Genomic DNA, 11541 nt, shown 5'->3' on the forward strand with positions numbered 1-11541 from the left:
TTGTAGGGACATGGATGAACCTGGAAACCATCATTCTCAGCCTACTGACACAAGAACAGAAAATCAAACACCACATGTTCTCACTCATAGGTGGGTGTTCAACAATGAGAACACATGGACACAGGGAGGGGAGCATCACGCCACACTGGGGTCTGTGTGGGGGAACTAGGGGTGGAGGGACAGTCGTGGGTAGGGAGTTGGGGAGGGATAATATGGGGAGAAATGCCAGATATAGGTGATGGGGAGGAAGGCAGCAAACGACATTGCCATGTATGTACCTATGCAACAATCTTGCATGTTCTTCACATGTACCCCAAACCTAAAACGCAATAAAATACATATTTTTTTTAATTAGCATTATAATACTAAGGTGCTAAAGACAAAAACAAAAATTATTTATCATATTCAAGGCAAAAATAATAATTTAAGTTTCTAAAAATGTGCAAGTTTTTATATAACTGAAAAAGGTGTTCACAAGCCAATAGAGGTTGGGAAGTGTTTTCTAGAACATTTATTGTATTGCATGCCAGTTACAATTCTTTTGCTGGAACAAATATAACATTCTTAAAGCCCTGCAGTAAAACTTGGAAGTTTTTCAACTCAGGCTCCCGTCTCAGCTAGGATTTGATTCAGGGAAAACTACATTCCAGAAACAAGCTGTTCCTATCTGTGCGAACTGAGCACTGCCGCTAACTGCTTCCAAGGCACTTCTGGTACCTGCTCAGGGCCATGAGACTTTCTAGAATCCAGGGCAAAGGGTGATACAGTTGAGGTTAGCCTCTCCTTAGTAGAAAAGAAATCAAGCCACTAGGCAAAAGAAAAAAAAAAAAAGGCTCCAAACTCCAAACGGAATGGGAGAAATATGTACTTTATCCAAATAAGCCATCCCAATAATACTGCTATAAACGGAAAAGACTTTGTCGTCAAGAAATTCCTTTATTAACATTTGAATGATGCTTTACAGTTTACAAAGTGCTTTCACTCATATTACTTCACTTGATGTTGAGGGGGTGGGAGAGTAGGGGGTGAGGTGCATTATGTTTTGTTTCAGATGGCATTAAGTGGCTGCCTAGAACTGGGAAACAGAGCTCCTTCCATGTGCTGTAAGCATCATAGATCCTTCTGTGTTCTCAGAACCACCCCCAAATACTCTATCACTGTACTTACCACAAAGTGATGTAAATGCCCATGCTTTTGCTGTCGCTTCTTCCTCCCACTTTACTGTTCCCCCACTCCAGTAGTTTATGAAATCTTTAAGTGCAGGAAGCAGGCCATTTACCTCTGTGTCCCCATCTTCTGGGTACACGGTAGGCACTTCACAAATGCGCTTATCAGATAGGTGCAGAGGGACACCAACATAGACAGCTTACCTAGGACAGCAGCAGAATAAAGAGAGGAATGAACATTGTGGCAATTATGATGCAGCTGTATCATTCATTAGATTATATACTCTTTGAGGCACTGCAGTGCTCATGTCTGATTTCAGTTTGTGTCACTCAAGATATGTCTCTTACACAGTAGTCAAAAACTTAAGAATGCATTCCTTTGCTCATCAAATATTTACAACCATGTGTAATGATTATAAAGGAGATGGGGCAGGGGTGTGGTTACCTCATCTGTAAGTCTTCTAGCCACATAAGCCTCTTGTTGTCTTGAAATAATTAATAATTTTTTAACAAAGGGCTCCAAATTTAATTTTGCCCTTATGTAGCTGCAAATTATGAGGCTGGTCCTGATGGCACCCATAATTGAGAAGTTCAGGGTTGTTACTGACCAAACCTGAACACAATGGAATGTGCGCTCTCTCCTCCTCCTCTTCTTCTTCTCCTTCTCTCGGTCTCTCTTGTCTTTCTCCCCTTCTACTCTCTTTTTTACCATCTTTTAGCTCTGCCTTCTTCTGTGTGATGGTTGACTCTTAGCCATCACACTTCTTTTAGTGTGAGCCACTTCTTTTAGATGAGCAGAGAAGTATGGCATGTAGGGCACAATGTAGGGAAGCTGATGGTCTTTTAGCTCCTTCTAGATGGGTTATTGTGAGGTGAATTCCCAGAACATCAGGTATAGATGTTGGGAGTTGGGGAACCCAATAAATGACACCTCACTCTTCCCCACCTGTGCTCAAAACAAGTTGAGACACCTGGAAGTTGGGCACATAGAAGAGCAAAATGACCCTGTTGTTTACTGATAAAGCTGTTTGGAGTATGCAGAAATAATGGGCTTTCTAATATTACAGTCTAAATTAAGATGGACTTACCCAGTCACAAACAGAGCTACCCAACTAGGGTTCTCCCCAAGGGGGACTGTCCCTGTAAAACCGACAGCACGGAGGGACGGAATGTGTGTTTTCTCTCCAGCAGGTCCCAAACAGAAAACAGGAATGGGACTGAGCAAACTCACCAATCACATGAATCATTCCTACCCCGGGGAAGAGAGAATGAAGCCAGGAGTGTTACTCCAATGGGAAAGTGGGTTCCAGCCTCCTATCCACCCACTGTCCAAGAACAGGTGCCCAACATTGGCGCAAAAGCTCCTTTGGAGCCAAACGTGAATTTGGGATTATCTCAGTCATTAACATGGATAAGAGTTTGCTCTTGTGACACTTGATTAGTGACACACTGATTCTTCTTGCAGGAGACAGATTTTGTTTGTTTTGATGGAGGAAGAGATGATTTTGATAATTATAATGTCGAAGAACTTTTAGGGTTCTTGGAACTGTACAATTCTGCAACTGGAGATGCTGAGAAAGTTGTAGAAAAAACTTCACAGGATGTGGAAAAAAGCCCTGACTTATCTAAGGAAAGTGAACCTGAGCCTGAACCAGTAGAAGCCAACTCAGAGGAAAGTGACAGAGTGTTCTCAGAAAAGGCAAAGGATCTTCAGGAACAGTTTGCAGCTCAGAAGCACCACCCCCATACAAACAGCCAAGCACATCAGGCTCAGGGAGAGCAGCCTTCATTTGAAGCTTTTGAAGAAATGCTGCAAGATAAACTAAAAGTGCCAGAAAGTGAGAACAACAGAACCAGCAATAGTTCTCAGGTCTCAAATGAACAGGATAAGATTGATGCCTATAAACTTTTGAAAAAAGAAATTACTCTAGACTTGAAAACCAAATTTGGCTCAACAGCTGATGCACTTGTATCTGATGATGAGACAACCAGGCTTGTTACTTCATTAGAAGATGATTTTGATGAGGATTTGGATGCGGAGTATTATGCAGTTGGAAGGAAGATGAGGAGAACCAAGAAGACTTTGATAAGCTGCCATTACTCACCTTTACAGATGGGGAGGTATCAAAACTCCAGCAAAGTCTGGAGATGAGAAATATTCAACAGATAAAGAGCCGAATTCAAATGAAGAGGATAAGGTTGAGCTAACTGTGCACCCTGGCATCAAAAATGATGATAAAAATATACTAACAACCTGGGGGGATACTATCTTTTCTATTGTCGCAGGAGGTGAAGAAAAAACAGATACACTGGATTTAGAGAGCTCTAATTCAGAGGAAGAAAAAGATGATGATCCATTAGTCCCAGATAGCAAACAGGGGAAACCACAGTCAGCAACAGATTATAGTGACCCGGACAATGTAGATGACGGTCTTTTGATTGTAGACATCCCTAAAACAAATAATGACAAAGGCCCAGAAGTAAACACAGAACTTCACATTAAAGGAAAAGGGTGGAAAGTTCAGGAATCCAAGAAGGGCCTGGTCCAAGATGAGACAGAATTAGAGGATGAAAAGCAAGAAGGGATGACTGTGTACAGCTGTACTCACAGCGATAACCTCAGCTCTATGCCGGCTGATGAAAAGGGCAAAGACACATTAAAATTAGCCTTCAACAATAAAGAAAATGACCTAAAAGGAACAGTTATTCATATCTCAAAAGGAATTCCCCACGAAGAAAAGCCTGGAGAGCAGATTTTGGAAGGTGGCTTAGAGAGTGAATCTGCACAGAAAGCTGCAGGGAATGAAATGAATGAAAGAAAGATTCAACATGAATCCTTGGGTAGTGCACCAGTCACAGGAGATAACCACCCTAATGCATCCAGAGACAGGGTGGAGGGAGACCCTTCAGTAAATGGAGCCAAACCACACCCACTTCCAGTGGAGCATCAACGTGAGGAATTTAAAGAGGAACTAGTGCTTAAAACTCAAAACCAACCTAGATTCTCCTCTCCAGATGAGACTGGTTTGCCCAGAGAACTGGAGGAAAAGTTTCCCATCCTGGGAAGAAATCTTTCTTGGTAACAAGAAAGAGATGTGGCTGCCACAGTCAATAAGCAACTAAGTGAGAAGATAAGGCTCTCCGAGGGCGGGGGCCAAAGAGGACTCCTCAGATGAGGAGGTTTTTCTTCACAAGGCAATGCAGGGCACACAAGAAGTAGGACAGACATACCAATCTGAGCACATGAGAACCAGCTTTCCTTTCAGAAGCAGTAGAGGATGAGTATCCCCCTGAAGAACTACTGGAGGATGAAAATGCTAGAAGTGCAAAACGGTCTAAAGAAGAAGACCCTGGAATTCAGGGCAGGCAGTTTGATGTTAATCTACAAGTCCCTGAAAGAGCAGTTTTGGGGACCACTAATCCTGATGCAGAAATTGAAGAAAGCAAGCAAGAAACTAGTAAGATTTTGGATAGTGAAGAAAAGCGTGAGACTGCAGCCAAAGGAGTCAACGCAGGGGGCAGGGAACCATATACAAAGGTGGAAACAGAACGCCCTCCCGCAGACGAGAAAGCACACGGACCATCTGAAGGAAGTGACTTTTCTGACCGCATAAAGACTCAGACTCCAGAGTTAGGTGAAGTGTTTCCGAATAAAGATCGACTATCTGAAGAACGACAACCCTGAGGACCATCTGAAGACCTCATGACTTTCAGAGAAGCCTGAGGGAGAACTCTCAAAGGAGGATCATGAGAATGCAGAGAAACACATGGGCACAGAAAGCCAGGGCTCTGCTGCCACAGACCTTGAAGGTGATTTGTTCGGTTGGACTCCCCGTACAACTGTAGAGCCAGAGTATAGTGACAAGAGGGAGGACTTGCCCATCATAAGCAGCTTCTTTAAAGAACAGCAGTCTTTGCGGTGGTTCCAGAAATACTTTAATGTCCATGAGCTGGAAGCCTTGCTACAAAAAATGTTATCAAAACTGAAGTCAGCACAGCAGGAGAGCCTGCCCTATAATGTGGAAAAGGTCCTAAATAAGGTCTTCTGTGATTCCAAGTCACAAATTCTGAGCATAGCAGAAAAAAAGCTTGATAACTTGTGTGGCTCAATATAGATATCTGGGGATGAAGGAAAATAACATATTCGAAGAGGCTGCAGTGCTTGATGACATTCAAGACCTCATCTATTTTGTCAGATACAAGCACTCCACAGCAGAGGAGACAGCCACTCTACTGGTGATGGCACCACCTCTAGAGGAAGGCTTGGGTGGAGCAATGGAAGGTGAGATACCTATGGCCTTGTAGATTTGGGCTGGAGAAGCAGGTGGAGCAGGGTTCGCTGAGGTGCCTTGTATCTTACTTGTAAAGCTCTGTTGAGTTTCCAGTATGCTTAAAGGAGGGACAACACAGGGAGGCCCACATATTCCTTCCTGCCTTCTTTTAGGCTGCAGCATGGAGGAGGATTTCTTGCTATTATTCTTGGAATAGTTGAGACTGGTTAGCATTTTCAAAAGGAAACTTTATAAAAAGTTAAAGAGAAAGATATAAACCAGAAAGTAATTTACAAAATACAGATGTCATGTAAAATTATGAAAGGATTTTATTGAACACAGTTTTTCAATCATAAGATAACTGCTCTCTAACCATGGATTGGTATAACTTTTAGATCAATGCCTTGGCTGAATTCCTATGTTCTCTCCAGGTTTATCTTTTGTGGATGGCTTGTTGTTCCTGTTTCTTGGAAGTACTTACTCCGGTTAAACCCTCCTGGACCCTAAGGTTCTTGCATTCAGATTAATCAAGGTTGGGACAGGGATGGGACGCCTTCTAATGCAGCACTTGATGCGTGGAAACCATTCAGCTGCATTGACTCTGAGCCAATATCTTGACATAAGTGTTCTGATTTGTAGGTCCTTGTTCTATTCTCTGCATGCAGGTTTTTCTTTCCTTTCTTTCCCTTTTCCTGGCCACCCTCCCTTCCTTCCTCTTTCTCTTTCTTTTTTTTTCTTCTTCAGACAGGATATCACTCTGTCACCCAGGCTGGAGTGCAGTGGCATGATCATAGCTCATTGCAGCTTCTAACTCCTAGGGGCTCAAGTGAACCTTCCACCTCAGCCTCCCAAGCGGCTAGGACTACAGGCATGCATCACTGTACCCAACTAATTTTTTATTTATTGTAGAGACAGGGTCTCGATATGTTGCCCAGGCCAATCTTGCCCTTTTGGCCTCAAGTGACCTTCCTACTTTGGCCTCTCAGAGTACTGAGATTACATGTGTGAGCTACTGCACCTGGTGTATCCAGGCTTTTCAGACAGATGTATCTGAATCAAGAGCACCAGGGGGACAGAAAGCCAAAGGCAAATGTATTTCCCCAGAGTGCTAATTTTTCCTGAGACTTGTGGGGAGGAGAACTCTTTTTGCATTTAATTAAAATATGTTTTGGATGAGAATGCAAAATTCAGGTGAATTTTCAGGGTAAAATAGGAGACTAAAAAGAAATTCACCTTTGCTGTGGATCACATTGGACTGTCCCCTGAGCCTCTTAGGGAAGGAGATGGGTTCGCTTCCTTTGACTCTTTGAGGTACTTTGAAAGTATTCGAAAGACATTTCAGCAAGCTGCTCTGCCGTGGCATGTCCCTGTCTGTACTAGTTCAGTAAGAAAAAGCATGCTTGTGTGTGCAAGAGTTCAGTTACTTCTCTGCAGAAGAGAGGTTTCACATTTCTGCTCTTAAATGGAATTCTCTTTGCACATTTATTTGTGTGGGCATAGGTGAGTTTGCCAAGGAAAGATGTTACTAAAGTCCCTGCCATAAAGATATTTATTTATGAAATACTCCTCTGTAGATTTTATTATGTAGATTAGTCATCCTTTAAATGGAATAAACGAAACTGAAATTCTTATTTCCCTGCCCAGTTGTGCTCCATGGGATGCCTGTGCATGGAGGGCAATGTTCAGGTGCCCTGGAGCTGGTATGGTCAGTGGGATTAGCCAAACATGTAGTGTCATCAAGCTGTGCTAGCCCAATGCATTCTTCTCACCTGTAGAGATGCAACCACCGCATGAAGATAACGTGTCACAAGAGAACACAACAGAACTGAACATGCAGGTTCCTGAAGAGCCACCACAGGACCAACCTGTGATGAGGGACACTCATGCCTCAGAAATGTCCCCGAAGCCACATACTGAGAAAGACTTGGACCCAGGTAAAGCTTGCTGATTTTTTTCTATGAAGTGGAGACATCATAAAGGACTTCTAGGAGATTCATTGTCAGGTAGTAGCTAGAGATATGTTAAACTCAAAGGAAAAGCGGATCCCAGAGCTAACTGAGAGAAAAGCAGGCGTTAAGACAGACGGAGATCAAAAATAGGAAAGACACCAGAGACTGTAACTAACCTACAAACCAGTGTTTGGCTGTCACTATCTTGTGTAAATTATTTCAATCTAAAATATTATTCTTCAAAGGCCTTATGCTCTAAAACAGTAGTTTTCAACAAGACCGACAGCATCAGAAACTCTGGGGATGGGACCAGCAGTCTGTGTTTGACAAAATACTGATGGATTATCCCTCCAGGAAAGACTGACCTGATGCAAATTAGCAGTGGTTGGAGAACCACTGCTCTAAAACTCACAAATTCTGTTTTCCTTCTACTCTACCCCCTCTCTTTCCAAATAGAGTATCGTGCAATGCAGATCTCTCTCTCTCTTTTTTTTTTCTATCTGGATATGGTAAATAAAACTTCTTAAAATACAGTGAAGGGGTCCAGGTATGCTTATACCATAAGCTTATAGGAGACAGTACGGACACTGAAGTGTGTAATAGTCCAGGGCAAACTGACACGAAGAGTATTTCACCATAGTGCTCGGGCAACATCAGGTGAGAGATGGGAAAGTTTACTTTCCAGGCACAGTGCCTAACATTTAGTTGATACTCAGTAAGTATTTTTTTTAAAATGAGAAACAATTCTTATTCTAAAGCACAGAATATCTTTTTCCTCCCAGTTCTAGGGCCCATTACAACAGAAGACCCTCTACGGATGGTGTTGAAGCAAACAAGCAACTGGAGATGGTTGCCAAAGAGGCAGCAAGCGTCCCACCTTTGGAAAAGACAATCCTTCTAATCTATTCATTCACGTTTTATTTAACTAAGTTGGTAAGTTTGACACATAGGGCTTTTTCTTTTTTTAGCTAAAATGTTGATTATTACAGTTTCTAAGTTGATTTTGAGCATGAGGTGAATGACTTAAAATGTGTTTATGAAGATGACTCCTGATTCTGTGTTTATGAAGAGAGATCCTGAAATGAGCCACAGGTGTGTGGCTTTAATAGGGACTTAGTTCAGCACATGAGCAGGCTTTACTACAGGCCCGAGCTGGGCACAGGCACATCTGTCAAATGCGGTTCTTCTCTTCAGGATCCTTTCAGTCTAGCCAGGAGAGAAAGACATTCACTTGAAATGTACTATGATAATGAGCAGGAAGAGAAGTATTTACCTGATGGTAGTACAATCTATGGCATAAATTGGTTCACTGTGATGGGAGAGTGATATGAAAGGCCAGAAGTTTACTGAGAGATGCTTTAAGCACAGTCGAAAGACAGATGGGAGCTTGACTTGGAGTTGCCAAATGGAAGGGCTGGGGAGGAAGATGGGCAGGGTGGCGGGCACCATGCAGTCAGGCAGAAAAAATAACACATTCAGAGAAGTGAAGGTATGAAGGAAAGGTTATTTGGGGAAGCCAGGGAAGCGTGAGTAGTTGGTGTTAATTCTTTTTTTCCTTTTTTTTTTTGAGACAGGGTTTTGTTCTGTCGTCCAGGTTGGAGTGCAGTAGCGTGATCTCAACTCACTGCAGCCTCTGCCTCCTGGGCTCAAGTGATCCTCCTGCCTCAGTCCACTTAGTGGCTGGGAGCACAAGTGTGCACCACCACGCCTGGCTTTTTTTTTTTTTTTGTATTTTTAGTAGAGGTGGGGTTCCGCAATGTTGCCCAGGCTGGTCTCAAAGTCCTTAGCCCATGGGAGCCATCCACCATGGTCTCCCAAAGTGCTGGGATTACAGGCGTGAGCCACTGTTCTTGACCAGTTGGTGCTGCTAAAGTGTGGAGTTAAGATTAGCTGGGCATGGTGATGTGCACCTGTAATTCTGGCTACTTGGGAGGCTGAGGCGGGGAATTGCTTGAGCCCAGGAGGCAGAGGTTGCAGTTAGCAGAGATTGTGCCACCACGCTCCAGCCTGGACAACAGAGCAAGACCCTGTCTCTGAAAAAATACAAATTAAAAAGTATGGAGCTAAGGGGAAAGGTCTGTTGGAGGGACACAGGAGAAGTCAGAAAATTGTGTGCCATGGTGAGTGGTCAGATCATTGTTGGCAGAGATCCTTGGAAGATTTTAAGCAGGAAAGGGGTTGTCGGGTCTATTTCTTAGAAAGAGTCAGGAGGCTGAGGCAGGAGAATTGCCTGAACCCAGGAGGCGGAGGTTGCGGTGAGCCGAGATCGCGCCATTGCACTCCAGCCTGGGTAACAAGAGCGAAACTCCGTCTCAAAAAAATAAAAATAAAAATAAAAAATAAAAAAATAGAAAGAGTCACTTATGGCAGAATATTTATTCAAATCTTTCTAAGAGAGCCATGCTTGAAATGAGACATTTAATGTCTCATTAAGGACTTAAATGTCTCATTAAGGACTTTTTTAGGACTTAAAAAGCCTAGATAAGCTTTTTTCTCTTGGTGAGTTAGAGGAATAAGCAAGCTCTCGAAGTTGGAGGCCAGGTTGCCCGTAGAGCTACAGAGAAAGCATGCTCCTCACCAAAGCAGTTTTGTCTAGGTCCTGTTATTTCAAGACTCAAATAGGAAAGAGGGTTTTTGTTGTTTTTCTGTTAAAATGCATGGGTTTCAAGCCAGGATGATTTGCTTTCAAATCCTAAAGCCATTACTTAGAGGTTTAGGACAAATTACTAAACTTTGAACCTGAACTTTCTCATCTGAAAAATACCTACTCCAATTGTTGGTAAGAATTAAATGATTTAATAATGCAAAATGTCTGATATAGTATTTGGCATTTTAAGATCTCATACCTCACCTAATTCTCATTTGGATGGTCAGAGGGCATATAAAGACATTGAATACCTGGGGATTTCAGAAGAAAGACCACCAGAATGGAAAACAAGTAGGAGAACCAAACCATTTTTCAGTATTCTCCATGGTCGTGGTGGTGAAGATGTGTATTATCTGTGCAATTGGGTAATGAAATTTTCAGTGATTAAGACCATCTCAGAATTCAGAATTTGGTTTTCAGAATGAAATTATCACTTGAAAAGTTTAATAGCCCTCCAGTTGTGGAAGGAATTCTTTATTCATTGTATTTCTACATAGCCACAGAGCCCTCTTCTAGGCCTGGATTGGGGGGATAGGAGTGGTGTGGGATATGATCTGTGATTAGGGGCTAACAAGGAAAGATAGACATGAATGGCAAGATAGAAGGGAGCAGAGTTATAAGTTGCTGACTTGAGAGGGATTGTCAAAAGAGGATTTTGAGGGCTAAATATGTACCAGAAATTGCTAGGCATAAAAGATTCTAAGAGATATAAAGTGCAATTCCAACTTTTGAAAGGCTTAAAAAAAGGTTTACCAAATATATGTGAAAATTGGAGAAAATGGAAGATATATAAAATATGTGAAGTATTAAGTAGTTTATATATATAATTATTTGATAGGGTTGGGGAGTCATGGGGTGCTGACTTTACTGGGAAAACTACACCAGAGGTCAGACTCATAGATCAATAGTTGATTAATAGTTAGTGGAATTTTAGGGTTGGAAGAAACCTTAGAGGCCTACTAGTCTAACTTCTCAGTAATCGTAGCAATTCCCCTTTTTTTTTTCTACAATGGGGTCTCACTCTGTTGCCTAGGCTGAAGTGCAATAGTGTGATCATGACTCACTGCATTCTCCACCTCCCTGAGCACAGGTGGTCCTTCTACCTCAGCCTCCTGAGTAGCTGGGACTGTAGATGTGCGCTACCACTCATAGCTAATTTTTAGTGTTTTTTTGTACAGACAGGGTTTCGCCATGTTTCTCAGTCTGGTTTCAAAATCCCAGGCTCAAGTAATTTGCCCGCCTCAGCCTCCCTAAGTGTTGGGATTACAGACGTGAGCCACCATGCCTGGCCAATTATTCTTATTGATGATGGATTTCTCCCATTTTTGAATGGACGCCTGTTCAGCTTGTTCCTGGGCCCGTTTGACACCCCTAGTGGTCATTGCTACTTTCCATGCTTTCTGTTAACAGTATGACAAGATGTTCCAAGCACATCTTGTACATTTCCTGCCCAAATCTTGAAGGAACTATTTCTCCAAACAATTTTGGGTTTTTTAAATGAGAGACGC

At 42.5% G+C, this 11541-nt stretch overlaps 1 pseudogene across 1 annotated transcript; it reads left to right on the top strand.

Moving 5' to 3' along the window:
* The first annotated feature begins 2457 nt into the window (after positions 1-2457).
* Positions 2458-8324, top strand: LOC100399807 (transport and Golgi organization protein 1 homolog; annotated as a pseudogene). Its single transcript, XR_013529630.1, has 4 exons — positions 2458-2544; positions 2632-5448; positions 7213-7371; positions 8169-8324. The product of XR_013529630.1 is annotated as a transport and Golgi organization protein 1 homolog (transcript).
* The last annotated feature ends 3217 nt before the right edge of the window (positions 8325-11541 follow it).

This window comes from Callithrix jacchus, chromosome 19 (assembly GCF_049354715.1).
Source record: "Callithrix jacchus isolate 240 chromosome 19, calJac240_pri, whole genome shotgun sequence".
Lineage (NCBI taxonomy): Eukaryota > Metazoa > Chordata > Mammalia > Primates > Cebidae > Callithrix > Callithrix jacchus.